This window comes from Silurus aristotelis, assembly GCF_946808225.1.
Source record: "Silurus aristotelis genome assembly, chromosome: 10".
In the NCBI taxonomy this organism is placed as follows: domain Eukaryota; kingdom Metazoa; phylum Chordata; class Actinopteri; order Siluriformes; family Siluridae; genus Silurus; species Silurus aristotelis.
Window position 1 is genome coordinate 12,033,450 of NC_139583.1, and position 15,468 is coordinate 12,048,917.

Consider the following 15,468-nt stretch of genomic DNA (forward strand, 5'->3'; position numbering starts at 1 on the left):
CACACATATATATATATATATACACACACACACACACACACACTAAACTAGGTTGTCTTACTGCTGTTAGTATTGTTGTGTTTTTTTTTTTAACTGAAGCTGATTATCCAACATATGAGCTCCTGTAGCTCAAATTAATGAAGAAATTAATGCTGTTAATGCTTGATGAGTCAGGACTGTTTTGGCAGCAAAAGGGGATCCACGCAATATTAGGCAGGTGGTCATAATGTTATGCCTGATCGGAGGCCATAAAGTTATGCATGTTCGGTGTACAGTACGTCAGACTCAAATCTTCCAACTCAAAGTCCAAGTCCTAAGTCCCAAGTTTAAGTTTAATATGTAACCTCAAAATTTTGACATATTGCAGCTTCTAAAAATAAAGAATATTATATGTTGCACATGTTTTCCTTTTTTGCCTGGCAGAAATGGGTTTTGATAGATCTTGCCCCAATTTCAAAAATAAAAAAAATAAATAATTTATAAATGCAGGCTTTCCTCTGTTTCTACTTAACATTCAGTTTGAGGGGAATGAAATTTAAACACTCTTGTACAGAGTCCCTCAGGTGATTTTTTTTTCAACAATACAAATTAAGTTTATATATTTTTTTCATATATTGTGCACACAAATACATTTGCAGTTATATGGGAAATGTTTGTCAATTTCTAGCTCTTTCTCTCTCTCTCTCTCTCTCTCTCTCTCTCTCTCTCTCTCTCTCTCTCGCTCTCTCTCACACACACACACACACACACACACACACACACACACACACACACACACACACACACACACACACACACACACACACACAAACTGTTCCCCTTGGCTAAGAGGATGGTGTCCTCTATCAGTGGTGACACCGGTGTTGGGTCAGTGGAGGGGAAGCAATGAAACTGAAAGGTTGCGGATAGCAGTTAGCTTCTGCCTCATCCTCCTCTGGGCCACACTGGAGCTGCATGCGCTCTCTAATGGCATATATTTTTCAGCTACTCTCAGATGATTGACATTACTCTGTTCCAAAACTTCCAAAAAAATTCAATAATAAAAGCAATAATAATTATAATAATAAAAGTATTTTTGGTACACTGTGATTAGGAAAAATTATGGTTCTAAAAAGATTGTGATATGATCTGCACATACATAGCTAACAAGCTTTTGCCTAATTTGTAATTTAGTAAATGCTTTATTCCTGCACATTGGAAATTATTTATGGGATACACCCTAGGTGAGGCATCAGACAATGCCATGCACATTCATTCACAAACTCATTCACCAGTGGTCAGATGAGACCAAAATAGAACTTTTGGGTCATAATTCCACTAAACGTGTTTGGAGGAAGAAGACTGATGAGTACCATCCCAAGAACACTATCCCTACTGTGAAGCATGGGGGTGGTAGCATTATGCTTTGGGGGTGTTTTTCTGCATATGGGACAGGGCAAATGCACTGTATTAAGGAGAGGATGACCGAGGCCTTGTATTGCGAGATTTTGGGGAACAACCTCCTTCCCTCAGTTAGAGCATTAAAGATGGGTCGAGGCTGGGTCTTCCAACATGACAATGACCTGAAGCACACAGCCAGGATAACCAAGGAGTGGCTCTGTAAGAAGCATATCAAGGTTCTGGCGTGGCCTAGCCAGTCTCCAGACCTAAACCCAATAGAGAATCTTTGGAGGGAGCCCAAACTCCGTGTTTCTCAGCGACAGGCCAAAAACCTGACTGATCTAGAGAAGATCTGTGTGGTGGAGTGGGCCAAAATCCCTCCTGCAGTGTGTGCAAACCTGGTAAAAAACTACAGGAAACGTTTGACCTCTGTAATTGCAAACAAAGGTTACTGTACCAAATATTAACATTGACTTTCTCAGGTGTTCAAATACTTATTTTCAGCTGTATCATACAAATAAATAGTAAAAAAATCATACATTGTGATTTCTGGAATTTTTTTTTTAGATTATGTCTCTCACAGTGGACATGCACCTACGATGACAATTTCAGACCCCTCCATGATTTCTAAGTGGGAGAACTTGCAAAATAGCAGAGTGTTCAAATACTTATTTTCCTCACTGTATATAAAACATTTCAATAAGAAGGCTAATTTTTAACAAAAAATACGATACAACTAAAGTTGAGAGAGAGGCAATACAATACACATACAGTATGTGATGCAGTACATGTACAGAATTTAGATAAAATATTATTGTATACTTATTAATGATTATAAAATACAGTAAACATATTTAACTTTGGCAGCAATTGATAAATAAAGTAAAGTAATAGCACATATCCAGTAAACCCCCGTTTATCGCGGTGGTTACATCCCGGGAAAATCACCGAAACAAATTATTTATGTGGGAAATGCAATTCCGCGATAAACCGGGTGCGCGGGATTCAAACCACTGTAAAGCAGAGGGATTACTGTACTGTATTTTCTGCATTTATGACATACTTATGACATAACATTTATAACCTCTATTAATTTATTGATGAATCAAACTTGCAAATATTAAACGCGGAAATCTAAAGGACTGACTGTGTACTAGCGGTGTAATCAATGCCACTATCTATATCTGTGTAGTGCTCCAAACATTGGTATTATCATTCATATATGAACCAAAAGTGGCCATGGTCTAATCTGGGAAGGTTTTTTTTATAATAGATATGAATCCTATCACTATGCCCACAAGGAAAGATCCCCAGTGACAAAAATGACAGCACTGTCAGCATGTCATAAATAGACAATGTAAACTTATTGTGCAATAATGTCAATGTTTGTCCCCTCAGCTTCAAGACTGACCACCCACTTAGACCTACATGAAAGCAACAACGACCAGCTCTAGTCCATATGCAGACTTCTACTTCCTCCGTGTAGCTTTCTGGCACCTGTTCGTAAAAATAAACATATCTGTATTTGCATTTGTTATATGTGAACACTGTTCAGTTCCAACAATGTATTCATATTTAGTTACAACTCTACTATACATACTGTATACCAAATGTGTCCTTTGATATTCTGTTACATCCCAAATCCTATAATATGCATTTAATCAATTTGTGTATTGCATACATATGCACTGTATGGTGCTGAAATTCCAGGCTTTCTTATGTCCTCATGCTCCATTAGAAATAGCACTCTCTTCTCTGTGCGATCTCCTGTTAAAAAGGCTTCATATTCCAGTCAGAGCTCTGCTGCACAGCCACAGATATGATCTTTAATCCAACTCTGGCCACCGCACCTCCACATCCCTCACACAGCATGGCATGAAGGAGGCAAAAGGAGGGGGAAAAAGCCGCACTTTCATCATTGCCACTGCCCTGAGAGCTGCTTTCTGATTGCAACATTAACTCCATCTCAGTGTGGCATCGCAGATGAACTGGCTGATGCATAGTAGATAAGTCTGCAGATGAAATTACAGATTTTTAATGTGGCCCTGCCAGTGTGATTGCTTAGAATAGACAGTAAAATGTGGAGTTCATCCAAACTCTGATGATTGAATGATAGGGTATGATCATTTCTCACAGCAAGACTTTATGTATGCTTGTTGGAATTTTGAATAGTTCTAGTCCATTAGGTATGGTTTAGCTTTAATGACTCAAAATCAAAAAAAAGTCAAAGTGGATGAACCTTGTAATGCTGTTGTTATGGTTATTTCCTAAAGAGCACGCTGACTGAAAAAATAAGGAGGAGGTCTGAGGATGTCTGCGGCATTTAGACATTTTAATTCAATCCAAATGTGTTTAGCGAGGTTGAGGACAGGACTGTTGGCCACCTGATTCTTTCCACTCCAACTATGGCAAATCATGTTTTCATAGACTCCCACATCACTCTGAGGGACATGGTTATGCTCAAACATAGATATATTTAGACAAAGATATATTTACATTTCTGTGGATCCAACAATTTAGGAAAGAACCACATAGAAGTTTAAATGGTTAAGTATCCACAAACCTCTGATTGAATAGTTTATAAGGACACTGACTGTTATTAAACTTGAATGACAAAATTTCAAAATGGGCAAAAGCAAATTTACAAGTTTTTAAGTTACACAAAAAAAAATTTGTGGACACCTGGCCATGAGATTCGCATGTGTTTTTTGAATATACCATTCCACATTTATTTCCAATTTCCTGTTATAAAAGCCAAACCTACACTCTTCGAGAAAGATGTTCCACTAGATTTTAAATCATACCAAAATTCATTCAGCCACAAGGACATAAGTTAAGTCAGGTATTGATGTAGGGGGAGGAGGCCGGGGGTGTAGTCAGCATTCAAAGTCATCCCAAAATTGTTCAGTAAGGTTGAGCTCTATAGTAGGCCACTCAATATTTTCCACTCCAAACCAAGTAAACCATATCTATTTGGAGCTCGCTTTGTACACAAGGGCATTTTAATTGTGCAACAGGTTTGTGTCTTCTAGCTCAAGTGAAGGGAAAATTTTACGATACAAATTCCAAAATCCATTCTATACAATTGTGTGCCTCAATCACAGTGGTGTACAATTTGGGGCAGAACCACTTGTGGCCAATACTTTTGTCCAGAGTACTTATGCATATATGTATGTTGAGTTAGGATTAAGAAATTGTTAAAGACTTTTATTTCATGTTAATGAATTTAAGAGAGCTACAGTAAGTCCATATATGAATTAAAATAAGTTTAAATCAGCAGTAAATCATGATAACATTTGCCATTTATCAGCATACATACATCAGAATGAAATAAATCATTACTAAAACTTTAGCAAAATATTTTGTTGTTTAAAAAAAAAACACATTTACACACAATGTTCATAAAAACAATAAATGAGGCCCAGGGTTTAGCTAGATTTGGATCCCAAAAATATTTTCCATTTTATTGTCATCACTTCTAGACACTCCACACAGGCAGGCATTTTGCTGCATTTTCAAATTGTAGTGTTCACCGGGATAAACAATCTGATTGACAAAAACAGCTGTGATACCTCATTTCTTTAATCCACAGTTCAACATTATTCCGCATCAGATCAAACCTCAGAGTACGTTGCATGCAAAAAGTGGGTGCAAAATATGAGGAGGAGATTCAAGATACTAGTTGAGTTGAGGTAGCCTACAGCCCATTTAAAATTCTCTTTGAAAGTCAATAAGCTCTCACTGGTACACATTGCACAAAAACAGCATCACTATAACGTTTACACTGATGCTCTGATTTCTTGAATAAACGTTTCTAGCGACCAAATACACATTGAATTGTATGTATATAAGATTTATTTTTTTGACTGTACTGTTGCATGTTACACTGTAGTTGTTGCATTGATTTTTGACATTTTAATGACATTTAACAATCATTTTTGTGTTTAAACATTGATACTGTGAGGAAGGAAGTTTATTTGGCAGTTATGGAATTAATCTTTATTGTCAGCTTTGTAACAATCAGAGGTAAAGCTGTAAAGTAATTTTACAATAAACTCCATTTGTTTGTCTTATTAACTGCATAAGGATGTAAACAAGTGTTGATACTTAAAGCATTGTAAGTGGTAAGATAGTGGTAAAAGTACCTCTTATTATTGGAAAATAATCAACTTTGGGATCCATGTAGTCATTGATTTTTTTCTATAAAAGCACATATATTCCTTACTTATCTTCATATCTGCTCTCTTTAAAATTGGAATAAGACACAATTCTATCACCAAAATAACTTGACTGAATATGTTGCAACCACTAACACACACACAGAGTTAGTGGCTTGAAGTCTTATCTGTTTTACAAGGTTCCTGATGGAGAACCTACACCTGTGTGAGATGATCTGTGGCCAATGCACATGGTTGATCTATCACACCCAGCCACTATCACCAGAGTGCACAGCAACTGCTTTACTGAAGCACAATTGCATCCAGTTTAGTGCACACTTACAGTTTGCCACATATTACACACACACATATGCTCACAACTTCATCCATTTTTCTTGGCTTGGTGGTCAGCGCTTACACCATGGCATTTTGTACAGGGAATAATCACTTCATTTGTTGCTATGGACATTTCTCTAGTATGCATTGATTTGGCTTAATAGAGGCGGTGGTACATCGAGCAAGCAGGTGGACAATTCATACAGAACAGAATTAGATGGTGCATCTGTCTTATTGGAAATGGATGAAAAAGAAACTACAAGGGTGATTAAGTTGATTGAACCTGAAATGCTGCAGAGTGGGCCAAAGTGCAATACCTCACATTCAAGTGTTCACACCTACCACCAGGCATCTAAACCTGCCGCCAACCATCTAACTAATTGCGTTTATTAACCAAGAACAAGGGATACACTTCTAGTCTTGGAGAAAAAAAGGAACGCTCCTGTCAACATCCATTTCACTAAAGAGAGGGAGTAAACAATGGCAATTTGTACAAAATGAAATGTACCATGCAGCGGGGATCCTTTAAAATGGCACATGATATACATTGCTCATTAAAATGCGAATATATAATGCAGATAACAATTTCAGTTGTCAGTTGCAGTGTTTTAGACTGAAACGAAAGACCAGAAAAAGCATGATGGGTAATATAACTGGTGCATCTAAATCATAAGACAAAGATCTTTGTAATGGGTGAAATATTTTCAAGAATTTCAGTTTCCTTTTATTTGCTTTGTCCCCTATTTTTATTGACAGTGCACTAGAGCTGGCATGGAATCTGGAAGGTTGTGCAAAACCTTATGATCCATTTTAGACCAAATCCATCGTAGTGTCATATACTTCACACGCTTCAACAGAAGAGATTAGGCACCAGGAACATGTGACCTTTTGTACAAAGAAATAAATATAGACAATTTAGCTCATTTGTTTACATTTAACCAGGGACCTAGAAAGTCTTTTGTGGACTCAGATAGTAAAATATTTCCATCATTCATAATAAATTTGATAATTTCAACTGAGCATATTTGATTTTTATAATGATGAATAGAGAAGTGTTAGGATATAGTATTTATTTTTGTAACAAAGCAGTTGTGTGCTGTGTTGGCATATATGTGCCTATTAGTGTAACTCTATTGAGAGTTCCTGTAAAGAAGGGCTTCATGTGAACAACTTGCTCAGCATATTTACTATGGATAAAAGGGTAAGACGCATTTGGATATTATTTTTCACTGCTTCAATATATTGCTGGTCCTCAAAGATTTTTTATTAATAAAAATAAAAAATAGCACAAAGATTTCACTCTGCTCTCTGTGGATTGCAATAGGCTTTATCCCACGTCAGTGTACAAAAAAACAAAACAAAACAGGAGAAAATGAGAGACCTTCCTGCTTTGTTGTGCTGCTTGCTGGAAATTCATTTTTGTCAGTGAAAGTTTGTCTCGACTAATGCACCATCTGTTTCTTAAGGAGGCCTCATTAAAATGAAGGAGAAAAACAGAAATCTCTTTTGTCCTCTCAAACAAACCGGTGTATAACCAGTGATGCTGGGTGTGAGATGAGGAGGTTCATTTAACTCCTCACTTCATTAGGTTTATACTACAAACCCAGATACCTGACACGCTCCAATCATCTTAATGCAGAGAAACAGCCTTAGCCTGACAAAGTGGACTACGGAGTTAGAGTGTAAAACAACATTCTATTCATGTATACATGAATACATGAATACAAGTAGACACTTCCAGCTTTGTTCAGAGTTGTTAGCATTTTTCGATACCTACAGTACATAGGAAAATTAAGTTATGCAATGCATGGGTTTAACTTTATTTGGCTCATTCAGATTATTGAAATTACCCTCCTGAAGTTCACCCTGCAATGTTGCTTAATTTTTCTTATATAGATATATTGAGGTTATTTTTTCTAGATTAAAACATATAGGATAAAAGCAAAAAACAAGAAAAAAAAACAGTGAGTATAATTGTCTTGAGTGTACTGCTATGGAGCCCAGGCCTCCTCACTCTACATCAGTATCTAGTAGACTTTACTAACGCACTTGTGGTTGAATGAGCATAAAGGTCCAGAAATACACCCCAAACAGTTAACAGTTTTACCATGGTAATTGCCATATCAAGTCCATATAGGTTCTTCTTGAAAAAAAATAATAAATTTATATATATATATATAGCATACTGTACTGTTTAGCTATTTCTTTCTTTTTGGATTGATTCCACCAAAGGTAACCTGTGAACAGATACCTACTAAATATAATATAGATCAAGTACAGAAAGAGTTTTCTTTTTTTTTTTGGCATCATAATAAAATGGTTTTTAACAGTATTGAGTTAAGCATAGATTTTTTCAAGGTTTATATTTAAACAGCAGATTCACTGACAGAGGCCTATCTTACTTACACGTCATTCTGACCTTCAACTTATGAGCATATTTTTTTCTTGCTTGACTGGCCTGGAGATATACTCGCAATTTGACTATATTATATATATTATATATAATATATTTCTTTAGTCAACCTTAAATCTCACAAAAACAGTGAGAATTGGAATGCTATTCAAAGGCAATATTAGATATATTAAGATGGCATAAATTATCATGTGTATTATCCACACTCCCATGAAGCACTCAAGAGGTTACAAAATACTTTTTTTGTATGCAAGGAGAAGCTCAGAGGAGACTATATATATGTACATATATAAAATATGCTCATAAGTTGAAGGTCAAAATGACGTGTAAGTAAGATAGGCCTCTGTCAGTGAATCTGCTGTTTAAATATAAACCTTGAAAAAATCTATGCTTAACTCAATACTGTTAAAAACCATTTTATTATGATGCCAAAAAAAAAAAAGAAAACTCTTTCTGTACTTAATCTATATTATATTTAGTAGGTATCTGTTCACAGGTTACCTTTGGTGGAATCAATCCAAAAAGAAAGAAATAGCTAAACAGTACAGTATGCTTCATATTATTACATAAATCTAAAATACTTGCTTATGATTTCACCAGTTCTCTGACTCCCACCACAGAATGGTGGTATAATTCTCTGCAACCAATCTTTGATTTAACTCTTCTTTCTTTTTGACCTGATATAACCTCATGCATAAAGAACAATCACATGAGGAATATTCCCATGTCTGATTTGGAGAATCAATCAATCAGAACCAGCCCTTTTAGGTTAATTTAATGCAGCTTCATGAATTAAGCATTGGTCTTTGGATAAAAACTGACTCTTTTAAAGTGTTCCTAGTTTGGCTTGGTAAGGATTACATTTAAGTAAGGTGAACAGTAGAGTGAACAGGGGAGGTGAACGGCAGAGGTGAACGTGTCGGAGTGGAATAAAACCCATCAGGGCATTTTTTTGGGGGTATAATCTATGCTAATTCTGTGAATCTACCACTTAGATTATTATTTTCTTATAACAGCACGACCTGTTCTGTTTTAGTTCCAAAGATAATAATTGTTGTACATTATAGAACAAGACTTATTTATTATTATTTATTTATTAATTTATTTGTAATTTCCCTCCATTTTCCCCTTAACTGCTAATTCCTACCTACTAGGTAACTGTCTTCTATCACCCGACAACAATAAATCAAGGAGGGTGAAAGCCTACACTTACTTCCTCGGGGACATGCTGTAGCATATTTCTCCCTCGTGCCAAACTTCACGAGCAGAGACACTTAGTGTGCATAAAGAGCCCACAGAGTCATGTTTGTTTATGATGTGTTGCGTATTTTGTTTTGAGCCATGTCTTCTTTTTACTTATATCCCTCTATTAGTTGCATCCCTGATGTGTCTTTATTACTTACAGCTTTTCCCGGTTCTCCTTTTAATTAGTTTGTATATTTAAACCCCTGTGTCTCATTGTCCGGTGCAAAGTAATCGTCAGTTTGTGTCACACACCTGACAATACCAAGTCGCTCTGTGTGTCTGTTCATCTGGTTTTGATTATGCTCTGCTTCCTGTTCTCAAGTCCTTAGCCTAGTCTGATCACCTGACCTAAGTCTGTTCATATATTTGGATTTGCCTGGTGGCAAAAAAAACAAAAAACAAACACTTTAACTGTCCTACCCTCCCTCATCAGGACTTAAAGCCAGGATCTGAAGCCAGCAAAACATATCTTTTTAAACTGTTGCTCATGCAACAGCCTCAGAGATAAGTCCCTCTTCTGCATACTGTATATGTGTTCACTGACTTACTAGTGAAGGGTTATAGATAGACAGTGAAGAGATCATTCCATCCTTTTTTTTTCTTCATTATATTAAATTTTTGTCAACTATTGATTAGTATCCAGTGATGTGGGTCTGCAATATAAGTTCCTGTTGATGAGTGATGTGATAGGACTTATAAAAACACTTAATTAAAAATATATTAAAAACCCTTTATTTATATTACTGTCAAGATCACTGTCAGCGCTGCAGTGCTAGTAAATGAATCGACACCTTTGCAGGATATCAAGAATTCAATAGTGCTGTAGTATAAAAGTAAATAAGTGATACAAGATGATTCTTTCACAGCATTCTCCATCTCCCGATCGCATAAATGACTTCCATCAAGGACAATTTATTTATCACTGTGGTTGGGCTTTCACTCTCTGGAGCCACAGAGTGTTTACAGAGAGCCCCTTGACACAGCACAGATCAACAGTGTGTAATCTAATATTTTACCACTATTGAGCTCCTGTGAAGGCCAATTTTAAAGACAACAAGCTTTTTAAACATGCATTATTTATTTATTTTCTTTTTTGCACACTGACATTCTGTACATCATAATGCACTAATGCTGCAATTATTTGGATTTATCTTTACCAGCAAAAGCATTTATACATTCTTTAACTGTACGAGCATTCATGTTCTTTCAGAAATAGATGTAGAGCAACACCATTATATAGTTGAATTTACCACAATTTAATAAAGCAATTCATATGTTTATTAACAGATTAAATATAGACCCTTGAAGACGTGCAGCTTGTAACAATCCATACCAAGTAATTCATGTCAAAAACTAAACAAGGGATTTCTTATTTTGCAACCAATTGTGTAATTCTGTGGACTTGCATCGAGCTACAAAAGCAGCCAGAATCTTCTTCTTTGTATGCTGAATATTTACATTTACATTTCAAATTCATGTCTGTCTGTCTTTGATGGCTTAGGGTGATCTTTGTGGATGAACTTGTGCTATGAGGGCTATGTAAGAGACAATGCATGAGGCTTAACTAAAACCCTTAGAGACAAGAGCGATGTCAGCCTCTGCAAATTCAAGACAAGTTTGACAACCTGCTATACCTGTGCTTCTTACTTTCCCCACACTTGTTATATTTTTGTTCCATTTCTGTGCCCTCTGCGTTAGTCTTGGCATTTACCATTGGTGACCTTTTCCTACATCCTGAAGTGACAATACAATAAAAGAGACACTAATTAGCTTATCTTTTATTAGTTTGGTGTTAAATTTGTTTGTTGTCGGAATAACCAATTTCCATAGTCATATTTCAAAGTTACAGTATACACGATATAGCCCCAACTATGTAAACATTGGACAACCACACCCAAACTTTTGCCAAAAGTTGGAAGCACAGAACTTTATAATACCTTTGCATGTTGTAAAGAATTAAGACTTTCTTCCACTATAACTAAAAATACCTACCCTGTTTGAGCAATACAGTGTCCCTTCTGCATAAAGCAATGTTCATATAGATATACTGTTTGTCTCCTTCTCATGACTCGATCATTTTGACCTTTCAGAACTCGCTCTCTTCCTGTGACCTGCTGTTCTATGCCTGTTATTATCGCTCCTAATTGCAGCCACTCTGATGACGGCTTATAGAATCACTTTCTCACTCAACAGTTTGGGAGTTATAGGTGGTGAATGGGGGATGGGATGGCGGGCTGCAGAAAGACAGACAGTGATAGGCATAGAGTGAGATGGAGACAGATAAAACAGGATAGTGGTGGAGAGAAAAATAGCTCTGCTTTGTCGACCCCACAATGCGACCTGCTCCCAGAGGAAAGCAATTTACCGCTTGGCTGCATCCAGAACAGTATATCTGAATCACAAAATAGCCTTAGATAAATTACAGCCAGCTTCTTTCTGTGCTCCTTATCGGAGGGCTGGAAACTGGTACATGGAACTAGGCTGTGATTCTAAACCGCACACCAAGTGGCCTCATGGAGTGCCGTCACTAAGCAACATTGGCCAAATTGGACATGTAGAGAAGTGATGGGTGGGAGGAAGAAAACAAAGAGACGCCTTTCAAACATGCAATGCATGACTCTTACTGTGGTCCTGAAAACAGAAACTGAACCCACTGTTATATTTTACAGACAAGGACACTTCGATCACCCTAAAGAGACTTTGTTTTAGCATGAAGATTCAATAAACAGATGTTGTTCTAGTTATCTTTTGAACCATGGACTTTTGGGAATATGTGAGGAATTAGTAAACAGCCTGTTAACCTGCTTTTCCAATAAGTGTTTTCTGCTTCTTCCAAACAGATCTCAAGTCTCTATGTCTTGTTTGATGAGAAGACTAGGTATCTGTTTTCTTCTGTTTCCCGATTTCTGCTGCTCTGCTTCAGTGTGAAAGCACAAACATAGAAGAATTCAATTACATCGTGACTGGGGTCCTGACACCACCTTGGGTTTGTTTCAATCACCACGGCGCAACATATTAAGAGGTTTAGGAGAGGTGGAGAGCAAGGGCAACAAGGCATGAGGAGGCTACAGGTCCACCAGGGCCAAGGCTAAGAGATAGTACGGAGAGCAGAGTGAGAAAATCTCATAGAGAATTTCTGAGCTATATTCAATCGAAGGCTATGGTGTATAAGAACAAGGCTTAAAGGTATACGATTACCCACCTTGGTACTGACTTATTAAAGTTTTACACGTGTAAGAACATGTACAACTTGATAAAACCCACAAAAAGCAACCTAACTAACAGGTTCACTGGAGGATTGCATCTTTCAAAACAGCAAAATACTGTGCCATCCAAGTTTGTGTGTTTACCTCATGTGTGGAGTCAAAGCAAGTAGATTAATTTACTAGTGTGATTTGCTGAAGCCAGAAAGTCACATTTGGGACAACGATTGTGTGTGCAAATTAGTAAAATATTGAAAAATTGGTACTATATTTTCAGGTATTATATCAAACCACATTTCATATTATTTTGTTGCCAGCTGAAGTCAAGTCAAGTCAAGTCAAGTTTATTTGTATAGCGCTTTTCACAACAGGCATTGTCTCAAAGCAGCTTTACACAAATCAACAGTTAAGGTGAATGGTGTGAATTTGTCCCTGATGAGCAGCCGTGGCGACTGTGGCAAGGAAAAACTCCCTTAGATGTTATGAGGAAGAAACCTTGAGAGGAACCAGACTCAAAAGGGGAACCCATCCTCATTTGGGTGACATCAAGAGTTTGATCATAAATCTTTCAACAATACAGAACACTGGAAAGTGAGAACTAACATGATTACTGGAGTATAAGATTATAAGTGATGTTCTTTCTGCAGTCTTATACAGTCTATATGGTTAGTAGCTCCTAGTTTTATAAGCTCAGCATTTGTGATCATTACAGATCCAGCATCAGCTTCTCCATGCCAGAGCCTTTAAACACTTCAGGAGGTCCAATGTCAAACTCCACACATGTAGCGGGATCCAAATGGCACTGGTACGTCTCTAGATGGTTCGGGATGTTTGCGAGTTCGGCATCTACTTCTTCAAAGGTCCGTAATCATCACGAGGTGGGAGGTGACTGGAGCTGGCCAAACCTCAGGGTGTCTCGGGATGGGGAGTGAACGAGAAGCAGTGGAGAGGAATTAGCGTATCTGCTGTTCATGATATTAACAGCACAAGTTGATAATGTGCATGTGATCAGATGTTCTGGAGCACAAAGTTATGATATGTGATGTGTGTTATGTGCAGGCTTTGCTAAAAAGATATGTTTTTAATCTACACTTAAACTGGGTGAGTGTGTCTGAGCCCCGAACACTGTCAGGAAGACTATTCCAGAGTTTAGGAGCTAAATGTGAAAATGCTCTACCACCTTTAGTGGACTTTGCTATTCTAGGAACTACTAGAAGCCCAGAGTTTTGAGATCTCAGGGAGCGTGGCGGATTGTAGCGTGTTAAAAGACTGGATAGATACATAGAAGCCAAACCATTTAGTGCTTTATAAGTGAGAAGTAATAGTTTATAGTCTATTCGAAACTTAACAGGAAGCCAATGTAGGGACGATAAGATTGGGGTTATGTGATCATATTTTCTTGACCTTGTGAGAACTCTGGCTGCTGCATTCTGGACTAACTGAAGCTTGTTTATTAATGATGCAGGACATCCACCTAGTAATGCATTACAGTAGTCTATTCTGGAGGTCATAAACGCATGGATGAGCTTCTCTGCATCGGATATAGACAACATGTTTCTTAACTTAGAAATATTTCTAAGGTGAAAGAAGGCTGTTTTTGTAACTTGGTTGATATGATATTTGAAAGACAAGTTGCTGTCTAAAATAACTCCCAGGTCTTTTACCGTTGAACTAGTGGTTACAGAACATCCGTCTAAATGCAGGTTGAGATGCTGGAGCTTCTGTATACTAGTTTTTGGGCCGATGAGCAAAATGTCAGTCTTATCAGAATTTAAAAGTAGAAAGTTATGGGTCATCCAATCTCTTATTTCCTTAACACACTCAGTTATGCGAGTTAATTGAGCTGTATCACCTGGTTTAGATGAGATATATAGCTGAGTATCATCAGCATAAAAATGGAAGCTAATTCCATGCCTTCTAATAATATTTCCTAACGGAAGCATGTATATTGTGAAGCGCAGGGGTCCTAGAACTGAACCTTGCGGCACGCCATAATTTACTTGCATTAGCCTGGATAGCTCTCCATTTAAATCTACGAAATGGTAACGATCGGACAGGTAGGATTTAAACCAGCTAAATGCCTGTCCCTGAATTTTGTAAGCGATCTAGGAGGAGATCATGGTCTATAGTGTCGAATGCAGCACTAAGATCTAGTAGAAACAACAGCGAGATGAAGCCTTGGTCTGAAGCTAAAAACAGGTCATTAGTGAAGCATATATTATACTATGCAATGTTACAACTGAGAAGGTTTATTACGATTGTGCCTTTGTGTCTCAAAATGATCAGTGTATCATAATATTGTACTGACATAATGTAACTTTCTAACCAGATATTCACTACACATTTACACATTTTTTACACATAATTAATAATAAAATAATTATAAAAATGTTCTTTTAATTAAAGATTTCCTGGGCATCAGCTAGATAGCTCACTTCATCTAATTAATATTTGCTTCCTATTTTATGTTGCAAATAATGATAATTCATAATAATTTGCATACTTATTTCATGTAAATCACAAAATTGTAAATTATTTAAATAATAATTTATGTACATATTTCTTTTGGATCTTAGCAAATCAGTGACTGATACATAATGTGTGCTTATGCCTCAACCACCTTCCATTTAACTGATATTTTTATATATATAATATCCAGAGGCTGCATCACAGCTCCAGGATACAGGTTCAATCCCACTTTAGATCTGTTTGAGTTTAGCATGGCTAGGTTCCA

At 36.9% G+C, this 15,468-nt stretch overlaps 2 protein-coding genes and 1 long non-coding RNA gene across 7 annotated transcripts in view; 1 reads left to right on the top strand and 2 right to left on the bottom strand.

Annotated features, from left to right (window-relative positions):
- mgat4c (mgat4 family member C) overlaps positions 1-15,468 on the bottom strand; it is a 138,748-nt gene that overhangs the window by 96,623 nt on the left and 26,657 nt on the right. The window lies entirely within an intron of this gene.
- On the bottom strand, positions 2,075-8,025 carry LOC310731818. Its single transcript, XR_014535298.1, has 2 exons — positions 7,957-8,025; positions 2,075-7,888 (listed from the first exon to the last, which is right to left on the bottom strand). It is a non-coding gene; the product is annotated as an uncharacterized lncRNA (long non-coding RNA).
- Positions 13,062-15,468, top strand: part of cUnh11orf16 (chromosome Un C11orf16 homolog) — a 237,177-nt gene continuing 234,770 nt past the window's right edge. Inside the window, exon 1 of the mRNA XM_083552073.1 lies at positions 13,062-13,594. The gene's annotated coding sequence lies outside the window, so the exon portion shown is untranslated. The remainder of the gene's footprint in view (positions 13,595-15,468) is intronic.